The following is a 15,439-nucleotide window of genomic DNA, read 5'->3' as shown; positions in this document are numbered from 1 at the left end:
AGCCTGGCCAACATGGCCAAACCCCATCTCTACTAAAAATACAAAAATTAGCCAGGTGTGGTGGCAGGCGCCTGTAATCCCAGCTACTTGGGAGGCTGATGCAGGAGAACTGCTTGACCCTGGGAGATGGAGGTTGCAGTGAGCGGAGATCATGCCACTGCACTCCAATCTGAGCAACAGAGCAAGACCCCATCTCAAAAAAAAAAAAAAAAAAAAAAAAAAAGGCAGGTTTGGTGGAATGCATCTGTAGTCTCTATTCAGGAGGGTGAGGCAGGAGGATGGCTGAAGTGTTGGAGGTTGTAGTGAGCCGACATAGCGCCACTGCGCTCCAGCCTGGGTGACTCTGTCTCAAAAAAAAAAAAAAAAAAAGAAAGAAAGAAAGAAAGAAAGGGGCCAGGGGCAGAATGATATGGTTTGGCTACCCATAACCTCATCTCGAATCTGGTGGGAGGTGATTAAATTATGGAGGTGGTTTCCCCCATGCTGTTCTCATGATACTGGTTTTATAAGGGGCTCTTTCCCCTTCACTCTGTCTCTCCTGCCATCTTGTGAAGAAGGTACTTGGCTTCTCCTTTGCCTTCCACCACGATTATAAGTTTCTTGAGGCCTCCCCAGCCATGCAGAACTGAGAGTCAATTAAACGTCTTTCCTTTATCAATTACCCAGTCTCAGGTATTTCTTTTTCTTTTTCTTTTGGAGATGGAGTCTGACTCTGCCTCCCAGGCTGGAGCACAGTGGCATGATCTCAGTTGACTGCAAACTCTGCTTCCCAGGTTCAGGGAATTCTCCTGCCTCAACCTCCGGAGTAGCTGGGATTACAAGCATATGCCACCATGCCTGGCTAATTTTTGTATTTTTAGTAGAGATGGGAGTTCATCATGTTGGCCAGGCTGGTCTCGAACTCCTGATCTCAAGTGATCTTCCCACCTGGGCCTCCCAAAGTGCTGGGATTACAGGCATGAGCCACCAAGCCCGGCCTCGGGTACTTCTTTATAGCAGTGTGAGATCGGTCTAATACAGACTCCATTCCAGGAGATGACAAATAGCAAAAGGCAAAGTGATACTCCCTTCTTGACTTTTTTTCTCCCCTACTTTTATGTCTTTACGTTTTCTCCTACCATCAACTGCCTTTCCTAACATTGTGGTGACTAATGATTAAAGAAGAAAAAAAGGACGAGATGAAACTGCACTTTACAGTACTTTTTCCCCCCACCACTACAATCCCGAATTGTGGAATTCATTCTTTTCCTGATCCTCTAATTTGTGCCGCGAGGTAAGGCTGAACCTTTCTACAGAGAAAGTGCTATCCAATACCAGGAACCTGAGAGTCCTTCCTCAAGCCATTATCTCAGAGCTATCTGGTCACCGTGGTCACCAGACATGCAGTCTATTAATGTCAACCACAGCAACACAGTGGGGGTGAGGGACGGGAGGTGATCTCTGTTTAATTTCGAGGAAGGGTCCAGAGAATCACCATCCAGCCACCTTCCTCCACTGGCCCCTCGATGTTCTCACGGCACCTCCCGTCCTCGCTCCGGGCCCATTTGCCCAGTAAGGGCCAGAGCGCCCCCTCCTCCGCTTAAGCCCGACCCCACCAACTTTTCAACCAATACGATATACTCTTTCTTCTCAGGACATACTCTCCGACTTCATCCCGGTCAGCTCCCTCCGTCCCACTCCTGGAGACTCACCAAGCGGGTAAGGCCACTCCTCTCCAGCCGCAGCTCGGACACCCCAACACCGGACCTGGCGCGGCGCCCTAGTCGCGCCTGCGCGCGCCGAGCCCGCGCGCCTGCGCACATCCCGTGCGCCGAGGACACGGACACACCCCTTCAGCTGGAGCCAATCACGGTGCTGGGGGTTTAAATGTCCCTGCCACGCAGGCGGAGAGTCTGGGAATTCACCAGTTAACCGGATAGATTCCGGTCATGCCCGAAGCTGGGAGGTGTTCATGCAATAAACATTTACGGAGGGCAAACCGTGTGCCAGGCACTGTGCTGGATGAACGATGAAGAAAAGAAAGCGAATAGAATGCTTTCCCTGCCCTTCAGCGTCTTTCAATATGTCTAGACTAAGATATAGATATGTAAACAAATTTATAGTGAATAGAATACAGTGCATAGCACATAGAAAATCTGAGGCGCCTTTGGCTGATAATGAACAAAGCGTTTTATTCTTAGGGGTGTCTGGAAGGGTTCCCGGAGGAAGTGACTTGAGTCCTGAAGGATAAGTAGGAGTTCCCCCGGAAATCCGGCAGAGAAAGAGCTAGAGTTTTCCAGGCTCTGGGAAACAGCTTATGTCGAGAACAGCATAACGCCTTCTGGAAATTTCTAGTAGTTCATCCTTGTAAGAGGCTTAGAGCTAATCGTACATCCCAGAGTGTAGAGGGAAGAAAGCTTTAGAAGGCCGACAATCGCTAGATTTTGGAAGGCCTTGGAATTTTAGACCACTTTGTACTATGGGCACTGAAAACTATTGAAGAGTTTTAAGCAGATGGATGATTATTGTAAACTATTTGCTGCAGGAACCCTTCCATGCACCTCTAAGAATAAAACAAACTGCTGGAAATCAAGAAAATAAAGTGCTTCACCAGGCACAGTGGCTCACACCTGTAATCAATCCCAGCACTTTGGGAGGCTGAAGCGGGCAGATCACGAGGTCAGGAGTTCGAGACCAGCCTAGCAAAAATAGAGAAACCCCCGTCTCTACTAAAAATACAAAATATGGCCGGGCGTGGTGGCTCACGCCTGTAATCCCAGCACTTTGGGAGGCCGAGGCGGGCGGATCGCGAGGTCAGGAGATCGAGACCATCCTGCTTAACACGGTGAAACCCCGTCTCTACTAAAAATACAAAAAAATTAGCCGGGCGTGGTGGCGTGGTGGCGGGCGCCTGTAGTCACAGCAACTCGGGAGGCTGAGGCAGGAGAATGGCCTGAACCCAGGAGGCGGAGCTTGCAGTGAGCCGAGCTCGAGCCACTGCACTCCAGCCTGGGCGATAGAGCAAGACTCTGTCTCAAAAAAAAAAAAAAAAAAAAATATATATATATATATATATATATATAAATTTTGTATTTTTATATTTTGTATGTTTATATTTTTATATTTTAAATTAGCCGGGTGTGGTGGCAGACGCCTGTAATTCCAGCTAGTCGGGAGGCTGAGGCAGGAGAATCGCCTGAACCCAGGAGGCGGAGGTTGCAGTGGGCCAAGATCACGCATTGCACTCCAGCCTGGGCAACAAGAGCAAAACTCCGTCTGCCCCCCACCCCCGACAAAAAAAAAAAAAAAAAGAAAAAATAGCTGGGTGTGGTGGCAGGCGCCTGTATTCCCAGCTACGTTACTATCATAATGTCTATCACTGTCTGGCGACAGTGCCAGACTCCCTCTCAAAACACACAAAAAAAACAAACAAAAAAACAGTGCTTCAAGGAGGAAATAGTCTGTCGGTTCCTAAGGGATCAAGGAAGATGAAGCCTGAGAAATGTTTTTTTTTAAATTTCATAACACAGAGGTCACTGATTATGTCAGTGAAAGCTGTTTGGTGGAATGCTGGGGTTGAAAAAAACAACTTATTAGTTTGGAGATGGGGGAGATGTAGAGATGGGGACAAGTTGTAGAATGCTTTTGGAAAGTTTGGCCTTGACAGGGAGGAAGGAGGGAGAATGATGAAGGATCAAGATTTTTTGTTATTGGTTTTTTGTTTTTGTTTTTTTTGTTAGAATTAAGACAGGAGAAACTTGAGTATGGTAGGGAAGATTCAACTGAGAAAAAAAAATGGTTGAATAAAGGAAGAGAAGGGACAGTCAGTAGGCAAAGATAGTGAAAGGGTAAGAATAGAGGCAGTTTAGAGGCAATTCAAAACACTGGTGAGAGGAATGGTTTTGGAAGAGAGGAGGGAGGGGAGAAAGAGAGATAGAGGAGATATCTCCCCAGTTATGACAGGAAGTATGTTTCTGTATGTTTAGTAACAGGAAGTTAAAAGTTCTCATTTGCTAACTTGTTTTCTCTGTGAAGTTGGAGATGGGGTCATCTTCCGATAGAAAAGGAAGTGGTATTGGGAGTTTAAAGGAAAGTTGAGAAGATTGGGAATATTGTAGAAAGTAATACAACAAGTTGACAGAAAAATGTTGTAGGACTGATAAGCAATACTGAGGTCCTTTTTAATATGGGCAAAAATGAATTCACCATTTTCTGCCCTCCTGTGTAATTTTCTCAAGCAGCAGTCACTTTTTGAGGGCAGAGGTGGAGAAAATGTACAGTTGAGTTAATTAGTTCATTTAGGGTTGTGATGGTCATTGATATAATTCCGTGGTTCTCAACCAGGGATGATTTTGTCCTCCAGGGGATATTTGGCAATGTCTGGAGACGCTTTATTGTGATGACAGGGAAACAGGGGTGGGTACTGCTAGCATCGTGTCCAGCAGTGGTGTTAAACACACACACAGACACACACACACACATATTATATATATATATATATATATGTATATATATAAAAAACAGAGAGAGTGAGAGAGAGAGAGGTCTTACTCTGTTGCCCAGGGTGGAGTGCAATGGTGTGATGTCAGCTCACTGCAACCTCTACCTCTGCAGCTCAAATCCTCCCACCTCAGCCTGCCGAGTAGCTGGGACTACAGGTGTGCACCACCACTGCCCGCTAATTTTTGCATTTTTTGTAGAGACAGGGTTTCACCATGTCACCTAGCCTGGTCTCAAACTCCTGGACTCAAGCGATCTGCCTTCCTTGACCTCCCAAAGTTCTAGGATTACATGTGTGAGCCACCACTCCCAATCTGCTGCTAAACATCTTACAATGCACAGGATACCCCTGACAAAAAAGTTTACGTTCCAAAATGTCAGTAACCCCAAAGTTGAGAAACCCTAATCTAGCGTTACCTTGGCACTCACCAATATCTGACTGTAGTCTTCTACAGGCTTTTCCTGGAAGGATGGCCCAGAGTTTATAGGGTAAAATAGTTCTTCCATTGCATGCCTTTGAAGGTGAATAGAATGAGCAGTGTGCCACAGCTCTTGAGTGTTTCAAGGACTTGTGATGTCACAAACACGGAACTGGAAATTTCCTAAAGCTCTAGAACAAATCTGGATTTACATAGAAAAGATGAATACAGCCGCTTCCTTTTTTTTTTTTTTTTTTTTTTTTTTGAGAGGGAGTCTGGCTCTGTCGCTAGGTTGGAGTGCAGTGGCTCGATCTCGGCTCACTGCAACCTCGCACTCCCGGATTCAAGCGATTCTCCTTCCTCAGTCTCCCGAGTAACTGGGACTACAGGCACGCACCACTACGCTCTGCTAAATTTTGTATTTTTAGTAGAGAAGGGGTTTCACCATGTTGACCAGGATGATCTTGATCTCCAGACCTCACGATCCACCCGCCTCAGCCTCCCAAAGTGCTGGGATTACAGGCGTGAGCCACCGCGCCCCGTCGCTGCTTACTTTCATTTGAGGCATTGAAGGTCTTGTTAAACACAGATGTTATAATCTCAATAATATAGGAGGAACACTTCACATAATTATCACCCTTAATGTCATTTCATTTATCTGACTAGTCTTAGTCACTAAAATTAGGTTTCTGAGGGAATGGGTATGGGCTACATTTAATAATAAATATAGCCGGCCAGCGTGGTGGCTCACACCTGTAATTCCAGCACTTAGGGAAGCCGAGGTGGGTGGATCATTTGCGATCAGGAGTTTGAGACCTGCCTGGCCAATATGGCGAAACTCCATCCCTACTAAAAATACAAAAATCTGTTGGGCGTGGTGGTGCACGTCTGTAATTCCAGCTACTTGGGAGGCTGAGGCTGAAGTATCGTTTGAACCCAGAAGACGGAGGTTGCAGTGAACCAAGATAACGGCTCTGCACTACAGCCCGAACGAGAGCAAGACTCCGTCTCAAAATACATACATACATACATAAATAATAATAATAAATGTAGGCTGGACGCAGTAGCTGACACCTTCAATCCCAGCACTTTGGAAGGCTGAGGCAGGCCGATCACTTGAGCCCAGGAGTTTGAGACCAGCCTGGGCAACATGGTGAAACCCCGTCTCTACTTTAAAAATATTATAAATACCTTAGGCATGAGTAAGAATAAAATCAGTATTATGGAATGTCTGCTCTGTGATAGGCAGCATTAATGGATAAACACTTGACCTATGTTATTTAATCGTAGCAACACCCTGTGAGATAACATTATCCTAATTTTAATTCAAGAACCTGAGATTCCAAGAACTGTAGTTTACCCAAAGTCACAAATTATTAGTAGCTAGTTCAAGATCTGAAACTCAGGTCTGTCTGTTCTAAAGCTCTTGCACCTTCCATTAAACTTCAGTAAGTTTTACAAGGAAGGAGTGATTTCAAAATTTAGCCCGAACAGTTGCCACTGACTAAAGGAAATGGCGGGACACCAAGGAAGAGAGCAGGAGCTAGAGGGAGGCGGGGAAAGAACAAGGAGAAACAAGGAGAATGAAAAAGGGACCAGGGAGGCTGTTCATAGCGTCCGACGCTGCGTACTGACTCTCGGGCAAGCTGGCCTGCCTTTGTTCTTCCTCCATTCTTTTTGAGAAAAACCTCTTCCTGTGTGTCCGTTGTTCACTCTCGTGTTCGAATAAAGCTAGATTATTGAAAACGGCGGACCGCAAAGGAAAAAAAAAAAAAAGAGCGTGACGGCCTCGGTGTGCGCCTGCGCGCTGGCGGCGGCTGTGGCGGGGCCCGGCGGGGAGCGGGTCCGGAGCAGGCTCCCGGACCCAAAACTGAAGGGGGCGTCTGGGGCGTCAGGGAGCTCCCTCGCCTGGCCCACGACGGCCTGATGGAGTAAGCGGGGTTGGCTGTGAATGTGAGTATCGACGGGCCGGCCTGCGTTGAGGGTATCGGAGCCCAAGGGTCCTGGTGGTCTGTCCCTCAGGCAGGTTGTGGGGCTGCGAGACACCGCCGGGTTTCTACTCCTGCAGGCTGCGGCGCGGGGGCGAGCTGGTGGTCCGCTCTCCCAGAGCCGGCGCGGGTTTATGGGCAGGCGGTGCTGCTGGCTTCGGGGTACGGATTTTCGCGGGGGCGTTCCAGCTCTGCTCCCAGCCCCAGAAGGAAACGTGGCTCCAAAGCCTTGACCTTTAGGGGAAGCCGCTGACCTGCTTCGATCCCCAGGTGGGCAGGGAGTCCAAAGATCCTGGTCCTTAAAGCCCGTAGGTCTCAGGCCAGGAACACATTTCAGCCTCTCGCGACTGACAACCTCCGTTCTTTTTCCTCCTTTCGTTTCTCTCCTTGTGGGATGCGTCTTAATAATAACAACTAGTAACAGCTTACTGTGTCCGTTTAATATTTAGTCCGAATCTCGGTGTATAATTGTAGAGAGGAAACGCTTTACACCCTCTTCCCCTTTCAATTTGTTGTGTAATCATTTTTGGGAGTAAGATTAAGCCATCTTATTGAGAAGTTTGAGATATCCATGGCTTTTAGCGACTTGAGACTGTCATCCTAGGTAAGCGAAGTTCTCTTACCTAGCAAATAAGTGCTGTATCCACCATAATGGTTTATATCCAATTTATTCAAACCACAAATAACTTTTTTTTGGAGACAAAGTTTCGCTCTTGTTGCCCAGGCTGGAGTGCAGTGGCGCGATCTCGGCTCACTGCAACCTCCGCCTCCTGGATTCAAGGGATTCTCCTGCCTCAGCCTCCCCAGTAGCTGGGATTACAGGCGCCCGCCACCATACCTGGCTAATTTTTTGTATTTTTATTTATTTATTATTATTATTATTATTATTATTTTAGGACGGTGTTTCACTCTTTCCCCCAGGCTGGAGTGCAGTGGCGGGATCTTGGCCCACTGCAACCTCCGCCCTCCAGTTTCAAGAGATTCTCCTGCCTCAGCCTCCCGAGTAGCTGGGATTACAGGCATGCACCACCACCGCGCCCAGCTAATTTTTGTATTTTTAGTGGAGACGGGGTTTCACCACGTTGTCCAGGCTAGTCTCGAACTCCTGACCTTAGATGATCCACCCGCCTCGGCCTCTGAAAGTGCTGGGTTTACAGGCGTGAGCCACCGCGCCCTGCCCACAAATAACTTTTGAATACTTACTAAGCGCTTAGGACTGTTGTAAATACCATGGGAAATCTTAAAATTTGTTTTAAGCCCCATTCTCAAGTTTGGTCGTGAATGAAATAATGAAAGACAATATTCAGATGCAACTAGAATTTATTTAGTATCTACCACACATTTGCCAAATACCGCGCCATGCCTAGAGTTAACTCTTGAGTCTAGAAGATGGTAGGAGCCCTTTAATTAGAAATACTAGATGGTTTTTGAGAAGAACTTAAAAATGGCCTGGAAGGGGCCAGGCGCAATGACTCACACCTGTAATCCCAGCACTTTGGGAGGCTGAGGCGGGCGGATCACATTAGGTCAGGAGTTTGAGACCGGCCTGACCAACATGGAGAAACCCCGTCTCTACTAGAAATACAAAAGTAGCTGGGTGTGATGGCACATGCCTGTAATTCCAGCTACCCAGAAGGCTGAGGCAGGAAAATCGCTTGAACCTGGGAGGCAGAGGTTGCAGTGAGCCGAGCTCGTGCCATTGCACTCCAAAAACGAAACTCCATCTCAAAAATTAAAAAATAATAAGTAAATAAAATGGCCTGGCAGGAGGTAGAGGATGTGAACGAATCTGATCAGCTGAGTTCAGAACCTTGTGTGTGTGTGTGTTTTGGTTTTTTTTTTTTTTTTTTTTTTTTTTAAGATCCTTGCTCTGTCACCCAGGCTGGAGTGCAGTGGCATGATCCCAGCTCACTGCAACCTCTGCTTCTTGGGTTCAGGTGATTCTCCTGTCTCAACCTCCCAAGTAGCTGGGAATACAGGTGCCCACCACCTGCCTAGCTAACTTTTTCCATTTTTAATAGGCAGGGCTTCACCATGTTGGCTAGGCTGGTCTCGAACTCCTGACCTCAGGTGATCCACCTGGCCTCCCAAATTGCTGGGATTACAGGCGTGAGCCACTGCACCCGGCCTCAATTTTTTTGATTAAAAGGAAGGCATTTAAAAAGGAAAGACTATGAATAGCGATTATTGTACATCTAGATTAGTGCGAATGTAGTCTGAAGGCTGCTCTACAAGAGTTGAAAGGAATGGTAGATGCTAGACAACTTGGGTCTGGGACCAGGAATGGCTCAGTGACAAGTCTGTGTACTGCATGTTTTGTAATTGGAGTATCTTAGTGGAGAGTTTAGGATTAATTTGTGTACCCAATGAATAAGAGCACCTAGGCAGACAAGTTACATATGAATGCTCTACTTGGACCTCTAACATGTAAAATCACTAGTGGAAACCCTACAGTCGAGTGTGTGTGTGTGTGCACGCGTGTGTGCATGTTTTAATCTGAAAGAAACTATCAAGAAGCTCCCAGGTCTTCATCAGTAAAGGATTGGTTAAATAAATGTATGCATTTGCTAGAAAGAATGAGCCAACTCTGTATGCGCTAATATTGAATGACCTCCCATATAGTGAGAAAGAAAAGGTGCAAAAGAGGGTATGCATTTTGCGACCACTGTGGTTTTATAAAAATATTATGTATTACATATACAATTGGTCCTCCATATCCGTCCATGGGTTCTGCATCCATGGATTCTACCAACTTTGGATGGATAATATTTGGGGGAAAAAAATTCACAAAGTTCTGAAAAGCAAAACTTGAATTTGCTACGTGCTGAGTACATACTTCATTGCATCCACAGAATGAGGTTATGTGTAGGCATTGTATTAGGTCTTCTGTGTAATCTAGAGATGATTTAAAGTATGTGGAAGGTATGCATAGGTTACATGCATATACTGTGCCGTTTCATATAAGAGTTTTTAGCATTCTCAGATTTTGGTACTGAGGGAGATTCTGGAACCAGTCCCCCATGGATAGCAAGAGACAACCGTATATGCATAGCATATTCTCTGTGGAGGATAGTCAGAATCATGGAGACATCAAGTAGAATGGTGGTTGCCAGGGGTTGAGGGAGGAGGAAATGAGGAGTTACTGTTTAATGGATATAAAGTTTCAGTTATGCAAGATGCAAATAGTTATGGAGATGGATGGTAGTGATGGTTGTACAACATTATGAATGTATTTAATGCCACTAAACTACACTTAAATGATTAAGATGGTAAATTTTATGTTTTGTATTTTCATGCAAAAAAATTGAAAAATATCTCTGGAAAACAAACTCGTGACTGTGGAAGTGACGGTGGCTAGGAAACAGGAGGGGGTGGTAATAATTTTCCCTAAAAGCTTTTTTTTTTTTTTGAGACAGGGTCTTGCTCAGTCACCTAGGCTGAAGTGCAGTGGCGTTATCATGGCTCACTACACCCTTAAACTCCTGAGCCCCAGCAATCCTCTTCCCGCCTCACCCTTCTTAGTAGCTGGGACTACAGGTGCGTGCCACCATGCCCAGCTAATTAAGAAATTTTTTTTTTTATCAAGAGGAGGTCTTGCTGTGTTGCCCAGAATGGTCTTGAACTCCTGGCCTCAAGTGATTCTCCTGTCTCGGCCTCCCAAAGTGCTAGGATTATAAGTGTGCTGCCACTGCATCCAGGCCATATTTTCCCTATAAGCTTTGTTTTTCTTTAAGACAGAGTTTTGCTCTTGGTGCCCAGGCTGGAGTGCAGTGGCACGATCTCAGCTCACTGCAACCTCCACCTCCCAGGTTCAAGCGATTCTCCTGCCTCAGCCTCCCGAGTAGCTGGGATTACAGGTACCTGCCACCATGTCTGGCTAATTTTTTGTATTTTAGTAGAGAGGGGGTTTCGCCGTGTTGGCCAGGCTGGTCTTGAACGCCTGACCTCAGGTAAACCACTCACCTTGGCCTCCCAAAGTGTTGGGATTATAGGCATGAGCCACCGTGCCTGGCCTCCTATAAGCTTTTTCATTTTACTGTTTATTATGAAAAAATTTAAACCAGAAAAGTAGAAAAAATATTGAACCCCTGTAAACCTATCACTCAGATTTTAAAATCTGTTAATATTTTGCCATATTTGCTTTTATTCTTGATGTTTTAAATTTTATTTTATTTTTATTTTTTGAGATGGAGTCTTGCTCTTTTGACCAGGCTGGAGTGCAGTGGTACGATCTCAGTTCGCTACAACCTCTGCCTCCTGAGTTCAAGAGATTCTTGTGCCTCAGCCTCCCAAGTAGCTGGGATTACAGGTGTGTGACCTGACACCCAGCTGATTTTTATATTTTTAGTAGAGACGGGGTTTCACAATGTTGGCCAGTCTGGTCTCAAACTTCTGACCTCAAGTGATCCACCAGTCTTGGCCTCCCAAAGTCCTGGGATTACAGGTGTGAACCACCGCGTCTAGCCTATTCTTGACATTTAACCCCTAAATATTTTAATATCTCTAATAAAAAGAACATTTTCCCATGCCAATCCCAATATCATAATTACAGTGAACAGTAATTCTTTTCTATTATCTAATACTCAATTCTTATTAAAATTTCTCCAGATTGTCTCTTTTAAAAAACTGTTTTTAAATCCAGTTTCTAATCAAAGGCCACAGATTGCAGTTGATTTGTATATCTCTTGAAGTCTCTTTTATCTAGAACGGTTACCTTTTTCCCTTCCCTCCCCTTGCTACCCCCTCCACATGACTTGTTGAAAGGACCTGGTCAGTTATCTAGATTTGTCCCTGATTGATTTCTGGTGATATCATTTCACTTGTTACTACAAACTGGAAGTTAGAGCAGACCACTTGATGTGATGCAGGTGAAACACTTTTGGGATGATAGCTAGGCCATGCTGTGTACTTTAGTTTTCCCACTATTAGTGGTGCTGAGATTGATAAGTGAGGTCAGATGGTGAATCTGAGTTCTCCATTGTTAAATTACGTGTCTCTGTTTGAAACCAGCTGTAAACCCTTTTGTACCTTTTACATTTTGAAACCACTAGCATTACCTCTGTTCAAAATAGAAATGATTACTTTTAAAACAAAGCTCACTGCAAGAAATTGCTTTTTTTTTTTTTTTTTAACTGAATCCATGTTAACTATTTCATTTTTTAATGAAAACAGAGATGGGGTTTTGCTGTGTTGCCCAGGCTAGTCTCAAATTCTTAGGCTCACACAGTCCTTCTGCCTTAGTCTCCCTTGTAGGTGGGATTACAGGAATGTGCCATAATGCCCTGCTGTTTTTAATTTTAAAAACAGTAATGTATATTGCTTAAATTTTTGGAAAGTACAGAAGGATTTCCTTTTTACAAAAGAGGAATTTGAAGTTTGGAGAGATTAAGATTTACTCAAGGTAGTCGTCCTATGAAGTATTTTTGTCTAATTCCAAGGTCCATACTTTTTCACCCTACTTTATAAGCTAGTATATAAATGTAAAATATTACTATTCTAGTAGTTATGTTACTCATATCTTCTTTGTATCTTATTAGACAGGTAATCAGTGTCTAATAGTTTTGGAGTACCAGTAAACCAGGTTAGGTCTGTGTAGTGTGGTAGTCTATAATTAGCCATTCTGAAAGTTCAAAAATATGTGAAAATCATATCTCTTGATTTCTGGAGTTTCAAAAAAGTAACATACCTGGAACCGTCCTGGCAGTCTTCATTCTTAGACCTAAAGTCAAAAAAAAAAAAAAAAAATTGCAAGTTAAAAATACGAGTGCGGTTTTTTTAAAGTTTGGTTTAAGTTTGGTTTTTTTTTTCCCCCGCATTTTTTAATGAAAACAGAGATGGGGTCTTGCTATGTTGCCCAGGCTCGTCTCAAATTCTTAGGCTCAAACAGTCCTTCTGCCTTAGTCTTCCTTGTAGGTAGGATTACAGGAACATGCCATAATGCCCTGCTGTTTTTAATTTTTAAAAATACTAGTGTATGTTGCTTAAATTTTTGGAAAGTACAGGATTTTCAGTGAAAAGTAAATCCATCCCTGACCCTCATGCTCTCAGTTCTTTTGCCAGAGGCCGTGTCTGTTAGCAGTTTCCTGGGAATCCCTCTAGAGATATTCTACATGAGTGCATATCATGAGGATAAATTCTGACATCTATATATATAAGCACCTTAGCAGTATAACCTAAAATAATACTGTTGAATGTTATACTCCAGTTCTTACTGTTTATTTCTGTTACAAACATCTTTGTTAATTTGTATTAATTTATACAGCAAATACTGAATACCTAGTCCATACCCAGATGATGTGCCAGGTAATGGGAATAAAACAATGAACAAGAAGGCATTCTCGCTCGCCCTCATGGAGCTTGCAGTCTGTTGGCAGAGGCAATCATTAAGTGAATAATTACGCTAATAATATAGCATAGATTTAGTGAATAAAATACTTTTGTGTAAAATGCTTCCTGTGGATTCACTAATTTATTTCATTACATAGGCATGACTGAATAGATTTGCTAATTTATTCCTCACAATAACCCTGTGGCTTTGATACTAATATCATAATTCTTTTATAAATGTGGGAAACTAAAGCACAGAAAGATTAAATTACTCACGACCACAACTAGTGAGTAATAGAGCTGGGTTTTATTTATTTTTTTGAGACAGAGTCTCACTCTTGTTTCCCAGGCTGGAGTGCAATGGCACAATCTCTGCTCACTGCAACCTCTGCCTCCCAGGTTCAAGCAATTCTCCTGCCTCAGTCTCCCGAATAGCTGGGATTACAGTCACCCGCCACCATGCCCGGCTAATTTTTTGTATTTTTAGTAGAGATGGGATTTCACTATGTTGGCCAGGCTGGTCTCGAATATCTGACCTGGTGATCCACCCACCTCAGCCTCCCAAAGTGCTGGGATTACAGGCATGATCCACTGTGCCTGGCCAAAAAAATTAGTGTTTTAATTGGCAATAAAATGTATCTATATTTATTGTGTACAACATGGTGCCTCGACATATGTATATAACAAGTCCTCACTTAACATCAATAGGATCTTGGAAACTGTGACTAAGCAAAACAGCATGTAACAAAACTAATTTTGCCACAGGCTAATTGATATAAAAAAGAATTAAGTTCCTATGGCATATTTCTGATCACAAAAACATCACCAAACTTCTAAACAAAGACCCCAAACACTTCTAATATTAAACATTGAAATAAATGTGAGCTATACGTAGATGTAAAAAAGAGTAGTAGCCTGGGCATGGTGGCTTATACCTGTAATCCTACCACTTTGGGAGGCCAAGGTGGGAGGACACTTGAAGCTGGGAGTTTGAGATCAGCCTTGGCTACAAAGCAAGACCCTGTCTCTACAAAAAATTTAAAAAGTTGACTAAGTGTGGTAGCGTATACCTGTAATCCCAGCTACTTGGGAGGCTGAGGTGGAAGGATCACTTGAGCCCAGGAGTTTGAAGCTGCAGTGAGCTATGATCATGCCCCTGCACTCCACCCCAGGTGACAGAGCAAACCCCTGTCTCTAGGGGGAGAAAAAAAAGAGCTGGGCGCAGTGGCTCACGACTGTAGTCCCAGCACTTTCGGAGGCCAAGGCAGGTGGATCACGAGGTCAAGAGATCTAGACCATCCTGGTCAACACAGTGAAACCCTATATCTACTAAAAAATACAAAAGTTAGCTGGGTGTGGTGGTACATGCCTGTAGTCCTAGCTGCTTGGGAAGCTGAGGCAGGAGAATCGATTGAACCCAGGAGGCGGAGGTTGCAGTGAGCTGAGATCACGCCACCACACTCCAGCCTGGCAACAGAATGAGACTCCGTCTCCAAAAAAAAAAAAAAAAAAGAAAGAGTAATAAAAACAGGATATTTGCCTGATTTTTGGTGAATCAGTGGGTGACCACAGTCACACTGGTGGTGGGCTAAGTCAAGGAATAAATGTTTCCAAAGCAAAAATTTTAAGGAGCACTGCCTACTACCATGTGGTTAAAAATCAACAAATATGACAGATGGGTGCTTTCATACCACATTGTTTATTGTCGTGCATACTTCACACATTTTTATTTTACAATAATTTGTATTTATCCACTCTTTTATTTTCCAGCCTCTTTATTCCAGTTCAGTGTTCAGGTGGTCAGAGCAGCTAAGTTTACAAGGTAGAAACCAACCCTGGACAGGATGCCATTCCATCACAGGGTGCACTCAGACACACACACACACACTCACCGAGACTGTGACTATTTAGACACCCGGTTCACCTATCAGGCACATCTTTGGGGTGTGGGAGGAAACTAGAGACCTGGAAGAATCCCATGAAGGAATAGGGAGAACATACAAGCTCTACATAGACAGTGGCCTCAGCTGGAAATAATTTACTTTTTCTCATTAATGTTATAACAGCATGGTATTGAATGAAACAACATTTTTTGAGGACCTGCTGTACCTTGTGGAATAGCTAGATGAAACTAACATATGTATTACTTACAAGTTTTTGTGGTGAGAACACATAAATCTTGCATCGCTTTCTTTTTTTTTTTTGAGACGGAGTCTCGCTCTGCCG

At 44.0% G+C, this 15,439-nt stretch overlaps 2 protein-coding genes across 36 annotated transcripts in view; one reads left to right on the top strand and one right to left on the bottom strand.

The window, feature by feature from the left end:
- The window catches only part of SNAP23 (synaptosome associated protein 23), a 38,570-nt gene extending 36,819 nt beyond the window's left edge, over positions 1-1,751 (bottom strand). For 10 of the 13 annotated variants that reach the window (XM_065547302.2, XM_073995617.1, XM_073995622.1 and 7 more), the window contains exon 1: positions 1,692-1,751. The gene's annotated coding sequence lies outside the window, so the exon portion shown is untranslated. Of the gene's footprint in view, positions 1-1,640 lie in introns of all 13 variants that reach the window. The other 3 variants (XM_045397224.3, XM_073995618.1, XM_073995623.1) reach the window with 1 other exon arrangement.
- A 4,956-nt stretch (positions 1,752-6,707) lies between these two features.
- ZNF106 (zinc finger protein 106) overlaps positions 6,708-15,439 on the top strand; it is an 81,969-nt gene continuing 73,237 nt past the window's right edge. For all 23 annotated transcript variants that reach the window (XM_073995597.1, XM_073995596.1, XM_073995595.1 and 20 more), the window contains exon 1: positions 6,708-6,851. The gene's annotated coding sequence lies outside the window, so the exon portion shown is untranslated. The remainder of the gene's footprint in view (positions 6,852-15,439) is intronic.

The sequence above is a fragment of the Macaca fascicularis genome, chromosome 7 (genome assembly GCF_037993035.2).
Source record: "Macaca fascicularis isolate 582-1 chromosome 7, T2T-MFA8v1.1".
In the NCBI taxonomy this organism is placed as follows: domain Eukaryota; kingdom Metazoa; phylum Chordata; class Mammalia; order Primates; family Cercopithecidae; genus Macaca; species Macaca fascicularis.
Note: the sequence above shows the minus strand (reverse complement) of the source record. Positions and strands in the feature narration are given on the sequence as shown.